This window comes from Schistocerca americana, chromosome 5 (assembly GCF_021461395.2).
Source record: "Schistocerca americana isolate TAMUIC-IGC-003095 chromosome 5, iqSchAmer2.1, whole genome shotgun sequence".
Lineage (NCBI taxonomy): Eukaryota > Metazoa > Arthropoda > Insecta > Orthoptera > Acrididae > Schistocerca > Schistocerca americana.
This window is the reverse complement of record NC_060123.1, coordinates 643,454,384-643,463,518: the sequence shown is the minus strand read 5'-3', so window position 1 is coordinate 643,463,518 and position 9,135 is coordinate 643,454,384. Positions and strand designations below refer to the sequence as shown.

The following is a 9,135-nucleotide window of genomic DNA, read 5'->3' as shown; positions in this document are numbered from 1 at the left end:
TAGGATCGTACATCATACAGGACTTGAACTTCCGGAACATGTTTGATCTTCATCATACATCTAACAACCCTGGTACACTCTGAGTTGCCTCAAATACTTTGTTACTGTGATGTTTTGTGTTCCACTGCTGAGAACGTCAATGACCAAGCAGCCGTGACACTAAAGCTGCCTGGTATGCATCTGTTACTGCAAATGAACCATCTGCAATTGTTAAACTTGAAGGTCCTTAGAATGTGATTTCATAAAACGTTACATTTGGGAGTCATTTCTACCATCACACCTAATCAGTATGCGGCACAGATGTTGGTAGCATTGTGAGAGACAGAAGAAAACTTTTCTTGGTTGTGTACAAGGAGTGTGTATATGACTACTTCTTTTAACATTTATTAGTGGCTGTACCCACACATGATTACTCTGTGTGCACACCTGTAGCAACTTAGCTTTGGAATTGCATAAGTGTCATTGGCCTCCCTGAGCAATTAAAATTAGGGATCGGTGCTTCAATTTTCGACATTCATGTATTAATACTGTGAGTTCCTGCCCACCCATGTAATATAGGGTGCCTAGGAAGCTGCTTTCTCAGATAGCTAAACAACATTTCGTACAAATCTCATTAATAGAGTTTATTACAATATGTTAAATTGACAATACTTAACTTTGACTTCTCACAATGATGAGTAGCAAGCAAATGGGGATGTGTAAATAATCAGTGTCCATCGATATATACAATTTCCATGCACATAAAACATAAGTCACGACTAAAGAGTAAGGATGACAGCTCGTCTTCGAGTGCTGGTCTTCTAGTGCACATATTCTAGTGCGCCAGAGGAAAGCTGGAGTGGCACTTATATTCTCTTCGTGTAGGCGCCACTCTTGTCGTAGTGTTGTCCTAGTCAGCATTCTATTGGCTGACGGCGTCTCACAGCCTTCTCTGCTGTTATGTTTCGGGCTGATGTGCCAGCGCTTGATGTTACGCTGGAACAAATATTATATCTTCTGCCTGCTACGGCATATGAACCAGATGCCACACCACAAATTTCACTTTAACTGTAATAAAGTAGCTGATAGTATGTGACTGTAAAATCGATGAACTCATTTGCAACGTAAAAATCAGCTGTCAGCGCAGTTTTCTTCTTTTATTTAATGTAGACCCAACTGTTTAAGTGAATTATCTGCATTGTCAATTTATTGATTTATTTTATCATATCTCAAAAGATTGTTGGCTTTGTGTGAGTTACTGTGTCCCTTTTAGCCCTGGTCTATTCCTGCTGGTATGGTGGCATTTCCGTTTGCAGTTTTAGGCACCATACTATCCTACAAGCAAACTTCAGCAAGTCAATGAGAGTTGTGACAACAGCAAGGCAAGATATTTCGTTATTTTTCATTATATTGTATAAATGAACGACGATATTGAAAGACGGTGGAACTGATAAAAAAAATGTGTGTGAAATCTTATGGGACTTAACTGCTAAGGTCATCAGTCCCTAAGCTTTCACACTACTTAATCTAAACTATCCCAAGTACAAACACACACACCCATGCCCGAGGGAGGAGTCGAACCTCCACCGGGACCAGCCGCACAGTCCATGACTGCAGCGCCCTAGATCGCTCGGCTAATCCCGCGCGGCGGAACTGATAGTTTCTTCGGCTTTCACATTATCGACATGTAGCATATTCCTTTATTTTTATTACAGATTATCTGATAGCGATTGCCAATACGTGAAGTACTTGTAGGTGAAACTTCCTGGCAGATTAAAACTGTGTGCTGGACCGAGAATCGAACTCGGGACCTTTTTTACTTCTACGGGCAAGTGCTCCACCAACGGGGCGTGAGTCGTGCTTGGGTAGCTCAGTTGGTAGAGCACTTGCCCGCGGAAGGCAAAGGTCCCGAGTTCGAGTCTCGGCCCGGCACACAGTTTTAATCTTCCAGGAAGTTTCATATCAGCGCACACTCTGCTGCAGAGTGAAAATCTCATTCTACTTGTAGGCCTTTTATTTCTCCAGAATTACGTTTGGCTGGACTAGCAATTTCACAGACAGATAGCAGATCAGAGCGGGCCAAAGGGCACCATTAACTTAACGCAGACTCTAAAAGGTGACACCGACGCAAGCTAGCACAGCGTTCACCGAAGGCTGTTATGTGTACTGGACAGGATGGAGGGATGCCTGTTATGAGCCGACACAATGTGGACAGCAGGTAACGCTGCACATGTCCAGATGGCCAAAGAGGAGCTGTTGGAATTATGCACTAGATGACCACTGTTCCACGTTCCTAGAGCGTTTTTCTGCGGCGAGAGCGTTGTACAGTACAGTAAAAGGCCCAGAAGGCGGGCAGCAATGAGCCTTGGGCGGACAGTGCAGAGAAGACGGCGCCAGCCCGCCGATAGGAGAGCAATATAGCGGTGGACACGGTCCAGGCCCTGTGAAAGCTACAGGTACTGTATGTATGGCTCTATGCTCTCGGCATAATACGCAGGCGAGGTGTGTGGATTCTGTAAGTGTGGGACTGCAACTCTCTCGTCCCAAAAATACCTGTAGCCAGCTCCTCATATACAGCGTGCATAAAAAAAATGTATACACACTTTGAAGTGTCATAGACAATTTATTTCCCGTTCTACAAGGTTAAATATCTGTGAGAAAGTAGTGTTATGTTTCTTCAACAGGTGGCCGTAGTGGCAAGGAAGTAACTGCAACATGGCGGACGTGCGTTTGAGCTTTGAAGCGCAGAAGCAGATAATTAAGTGGTACTGGAAGTTTGAGAATGTAGCTGTGGTTCGAAGACAGTGGAGAAGTGAGTATGGTACAGAACCACCTTCAAGGTTAACAATTACACGTCTACGAGACAAATTCGAAATTCGTGGAACAGTGTGTGATGTGCATAAAGGTCGATCAGGGCAACCTCATACAGCTACAAGTGATGATTCCACAACTGCGGTCTTGGAACTTTTTCAGTGTTCGCCTCAAAAATCTTCAAGGCAAGCGGCACGTGAGAGTAATGTAAGTGCTAGTAGTGTGCTACGCATTCTGAAGAAAGGCAAGTTTCGTGTGTACATTCTAAGGCTGATGCAACAGCTAAGTGACGATAATCCAGATCGAAGGTTAGAATTTTGTGAATGGGTTCAGGAGATGGTGAGACGTTAACCGGGATTTATGGGTAGCATAATTTGGTCGGATGAAGCCCAATTCAAACTCAATGGAACTGTCAATAGGCACAATTGTGTGTACTGGGCTGAAGATAATCCTCACAGTACAGTTGAAAAGGCTGTGAATTTGCCTGGTGTAAATGTGTGGTGTGGTTTGTCTTCAAGGGGACTCATTGGGCCTTTCCGCTTTGAAGGTACTGTTACTGTAGAAATGTACCTAACAATCCTTGCTGACTCCATATTCCCTGTCATTTGTTCATTACACGGTAATGATGAATTTTATTTCTAACAAGATGCCGCCCCGCCACACTATCATAGGGACGTACGAGCATACCTGGATCACAATGTGCCAGGACAGTGGATAGGACGCAGAGGGCCAATCGAGTTTCCTGCACGCTCCCCAGACCTCACGCCACTGGGTTTCTTCTTATGGGGCACAGTAACAGATGAGGTGTACAAACGTAAACCACATAACCTTAACACACTTTGGAATGAGATTCAGGTGGTGTGCGCAGAAATCTCATTGGACACTTTGCTACGATGTACAGAATCAGTGGTGACTCGTACTCAGAAATGTATTGATACTGAAGGCCACCAGTTTGAACATTAATCACATTTGCAAAGACCATTTATTTTTCCAATTGGGCTTTAAGCTTTCCATTTCCAGAAATTTAACACTGTAGAACGGGAAATAAATTTTCTATGATGCTTCAAAGTGTGTATACAGCTCCTTTGAGGCACCGACAGGACAGAGCTTTTCTTTAACTGCAGGCGTTTGGACGCGAAGATGTGGGAATTTCTGTGGTCAGCCTGGTCAACATTTTAATTTTGGAAAATTATTGACTAGTGGGAGGGTGATCCAGGAGAACTGATAGCTGTCATTGCCTATGAGAGGATTGGCTGTCGAAGGGGGTGAATGTTACGAGGGAAGACAGGAGGAACTAAGAAGACACTTCGTCTGTGGCTAGTGAGAGAATCACTTCGATTTTTGCTCGCAGAATTCGGTGTGAGTAGTAGTAATTTCACTTTGCAGCTCTAACTGGAGCATGTCCAGTGTTCGAGATCCACAGGCATCGTCCTACAGTTTGGCCGCTGACCGCAGCGATGGCAGACAACACAGAGACGCAGTTAACCCTCCGTTGCTCGCGCGGATGACACTCGTCATCCACATGAATTTCCCGCTCAATTTTGTCTGACAGGGCTGGATTGAGTTCGCGCCATTTTCAGTACCTTTCTATTAACTCTCCGGCTGTCAGCTCCAGTCATTGTTGGTTTTCAGTTACGAAAGATACATTGTCTATGGAACGTTATAGTCTGGAGGACACTTGTCATCTGAGCGAGCTCTGCTGTCACAGTCTGAAACAAAGTCCGTATTACTTTATTGCTTTCCTAGATTCAATCACTCTTTTATGTGCGTAAATTTAGACTTACTGAAACTGATTGCAGTTACCTTCCGTGTTACCTAGTATTCTCTTTATTTTTAGATTGTGGAGGAGATGTCAAAGGCAAAACAACCTCGGACAGAGTTTAGTGGAAATCCTAATGTATGGTTGGAATGGTTCAATGAGCTGAGTGATGAAGATGCTCACAGTGATAGCGCTGACTCAAAGACTGAGCATTGTGTTCACAAAAGCGGTCATGATTGAGGAACAGAACAAGAAGTGTCAGAAAATGATTAATATGTATCACAGGAAGAAGTAACTCAAGAGGATGCATTTTTTTAGGGAAAGATGGAATAACTGAACGGAGGAAAAATAAATATCCTACAAATGTTAGAAGCAGATCTTGTGATATTATTACACATTGGCTGGACCAAAAAATCAAGCTCGTATAAAAAAGACAGAAATAGAAATTCTGAATTTGTTCTTGGATGAAAACATAATAAGGATTATCGCAACATGCACTAATATGTACATCAATTAAGTTCGTGGTAACTTCTCTAGGGAAAGGGACGCTAAAGAAACAGATGCGATAGAGATCAGGGCTTTCATTGGTTCGTTATATGTGTGGATCTTTGAGATGTTCTAGGATGAGTATGTCGAAATTGTGGGATACCTCAAAGGGAAACGGACTTGAATCATGTTATTTACGCACAAGTGAAAACCGATTCAGGGTTCTGTTGAGATGTTTGAGGTTTGATAATATCCATGACACAGGTGTTCACAGAGAGACTGACAAGCTGGCTGCTGTCAGAGAGGTACTTGAACTATTCACGAACAACTGCCAAAAATATTTTTCACCTAGTGAATATCTTACTGTCGACGAACAGCTTTTGACATTGAGAGGAAACTGCCCATTCATGCAATATATTCCTAGCAAACAGGCAAAGTATTGGTTAAAAGTGTTTGCTTTGGTTGGTGTAAAAACAACATACACTTTGAATTTAGAACCGTACGTCGGTAAGCAACCAGAGGGACCATGCAATGTCAGTAATTCAGCTGAAGAGATTGTTCTTCGAGTGCTCGAATTGTTTCAAACGTTAGAATATATTATACTGTGTGCAAATATTAACTGTATTATATTTAGATTTAATAATAAAATCTGTCATAAAGACCGTTCCAAGTATGTAAATAGACCGCTTGCTTTGTGGGTGAAACCTGTCATCCACACGAGTGGCGTCACGAACTTTTTGCGCGAGTAACGTAGGGTTAAAAAAAAGGTAAGATCTGCGACCGGCTTTGGCATGTATGGGTAGCAATGTGCTGAGTAAAATCTGGAGTGTGCCTTCTGGCACACACAATTTTACGAACACAAATTTTGGCAATCACTGTCCCCAGCTTGTGGAAACTAATCAGTGTGCTAATAATGTAGTAACGTGCCTATCGGTTCCTTGTCTTGAAACTCTGTCTGCCTTAGTTACTTGGAGCTAAATTAGTTTGGTTTCAAGAGACGTAAGTCCACGTTAGTCATAGAACTTGCGCTGGCGCGAATTAAATATTCCGCGTATATGCTATTTCAGCTTTCTCTGGTTTGTGTGGATTTTGCTCAACATCCTATCGATCTATCAGCGTTGGTACAGCGTCGAAATTATTTTGGATGAATTTAATAATATTTTGTGTACCTGTACATGAGGTATTTTGAATACATGCTTGAATGAAGACGAGAGCAGCTAGGGGGTTAGTTAAGTTAACGGAAATTTCGAATATGGAACGAAATGAAGATAGGGAAGCATCAGGTACGAGGGAGGAGCAGACAATGTTTTCCAAGGAAGGGACAATTCAGAGTCCATCCATGCTTCAAACTGAACGAACAGAGCAGAGAATTTTGAGTCAGAGGGTGCGATAGGATATGACAGGGAGAACTAGAATGAGTCACTTCACGACACGAGGGCTCAGTTGAAAGACTCACATATAACCGGGTAGAAGGGAGCAGCAGGTCAGTTTCACCATTCCAGACGCATTCTCAGTTGAGTTCTGGAGCGTCAACTCCCAGTAGAAGAGATGAGCAAAGTAACTCAGAACTTACTCTATTTGTTTTTGAAAAAAAAAGTAATAAAAGAATTAGGCAGCGATAAAGGAAATGTTACAGGAAACGAAGTTAACCTGGAAAATGATAAAGGAAAACTTGGATATTCTGATCCAGAATTTGACAGGTGTAAAAAGATTAGTGACGGGAGCAAAGGGTGAGACTACAGAAGTCAACAAGGTAGCGCAATCAGCTAAGCTGCTGGCGGAAGAGATAGAGAAAGCGCAGGAAGGAATAAATACGCAATTAGAACAGCTTCCAGTCCTGGAAAAGGAATTGGACAAAGAAAGCGGGAGACAGGAAGAACAAGAAACACGCATGGTAGAAATTGGAAGAAGATTGGTCAATATTGATGCTGATATTATCACGCGAGGAGAAATGTATCTCACGCGAAACACAAAGAAGATGTGAGGATCCTGGAAACTCGAATATAGCTTCAGCCAGGGAAAATGAGGAAAATCAATCATTAATCCAGTCGAGTACAGTACAGGAAAGAGGAATCGGTAACGAGAATGGTTTTCGCGCGACATTCACGTTTGGAGATGGTTGACAACCTATGAAGTAATTGTACTCCGTTCATGAGGACGCATGAAACAGACATGAACGGGTTTGTCGCGAGGGAAAGTAAAAGAAGTGAGTCAACAACATACAAGGGACCTGTGGCAGGATGCAGAAAAACAAACAGCTGACAGGACATATGCTCGCGAGGAAGAAGCATTTGATTTTAAGCGCTTTTTTATGTATGAAGATTCCAAACATATACGGACAATGGCAAATCCATTCACCCTAAGGTGTGGATATCTCAATTCATTTTATCATTGCCTCCATCCTGACCACTGCAGCTAAAGCTAGACTTCTTGTGTGCACATTTAGAAAGAGATCCAGCAGTCTGCATGAGCGAGATCACACAATCATGTAGCTCATATCAGGAGTTTAAAGATGCTTTCCTTGAGATATATTGGTCGAAGGGAACTCATGAGCGCATCAAACAAGAAATTGCGATGACAAAGACTTAGGCTCATCAGAATAGAGGAGTCCGGTGAAGGTCTTTGACTATCTTTTACTCAAGAACCAGTACCTGAACACGCCGTTTAGCACGAGTGAAATCATACGATTCTGTTACATGAAATTACCTATCAAGTATGAGTAAGTATTGGCCAGCAAGTGTGGCAGAGACATAAATGCATTCAGAAACATACTGCGGGAGTTAGTTTGCTTTCAACGAGAATCAGGTGAACAAAAGACGGAGGGAAGCGGAGAACAATAGGAACAATTCAACTGATTTTCGTCGACCGCCGTGATGGGAGAATAACAGAAGAAACAACAAGAACAGAACACTGGACAAGGGTGGGCAGTTCCAGACGTTCTTACCAATCAGAGGCACAGGACATTATTTCCAGCAGAACAATCGCTCACAATTTATAGCAACGAGGCCACAACCTAATGAAAGTATGCAGGAAGCGGAAATCACGGTGATTAGGCCACCAGATGCTTGCGACAGAAGTCACGTGGCAAGTCAGACTCAACAATGACAAACGTCAAGAGCGGGATCGGTTATTAGAACAAACACAGAACAACTCGGAACAGACCAGAACGATATTGTAGTTTCCATTAATATGTCAGAGCGGGAACAGCAAACGAGGGATGAAAATGATGGGAGAGATGCACAATATGCAAAACGACAGTAATCAATAGGAACGAGTTGTTGTAAATAATGATGGGCATCATAGAATAAGCATTTATACGTTAAGCCATGCTTTAGAGAGGAGGAAAATGAAGGAGCTCAAAAATGATTCAAGTGGCTCTAAGCACTATGAGACTTAACATCTGAGGTCATCAGTCCCCTAGACTAAGAACTACTTAAATCTAACTAACCTAAGGGCATCACACACATCCAAGCCCGAGGCAGGATTCGAACCTGTGACCGTAGCGGTCGCTCGGTTCCAGACTGTAGCGCCTAGAACCGCACGGCCACTCCGGCCGGCAGAAAGAAGTAAACAGAGACCAAAGAGGAGAATCCACAGAAATATCAAGCGAGCATTGGGTGAAAAATGAAGTGATGAACAGTGTAAACTTACTCAAGTACGAAGACATGCCAGAGATCCTGGTGGAACTACAGCCAATGGTAAAGATAAGAGTGGGGGAAGGTAGAACTGAAGGTAATTTTTGATAGTGGCGGTGAAATCTCTGCGAGTTACAATGTCGATTTGAAAGATGTGAGGAGTTTTGGTGGCCGGTTCTGTCTTTAACAAAGACACACATAAAGGGGCCGATTGTAGCCAAATACACAGAAGTAAATATTCAGGCTAGAATAGAATTTACACTACTGGCTATTAAAATTGCTACACGAAGAAGAAATGCAGCTGATAAACGGGTATTCATTGGACAAATATATTATACTAGAACTGATATGTGATTACATTTTTGGCCGGCTGGAGTGCCCGTGCGGTTCTAGGCGCTTCAGTTTGGAACCGCGTGACCGCTACGGTCGCAGGTTCGAACCCTGCCTCGGGCATGGATGTGTGTG

At 42.9% G+C, this 9,135-nt stretch overlaps 1 non-coding gene across 1 annotated transcript; it reads left to right on the top strand.

Moving 5' to 3' along the window:
- The first annotated feature begins 1,837 nt into the window (after positions 1–1,837).
- Trnap-cgg lies at positions 1,838–1,912 on the top strand. The gene has a single exon. It is a non-coding gene; the product is annotated as a tRNA-Pro (tRNA).
- Positions 1,913–9,135: the final 7,223 nt, after the last annotated feature.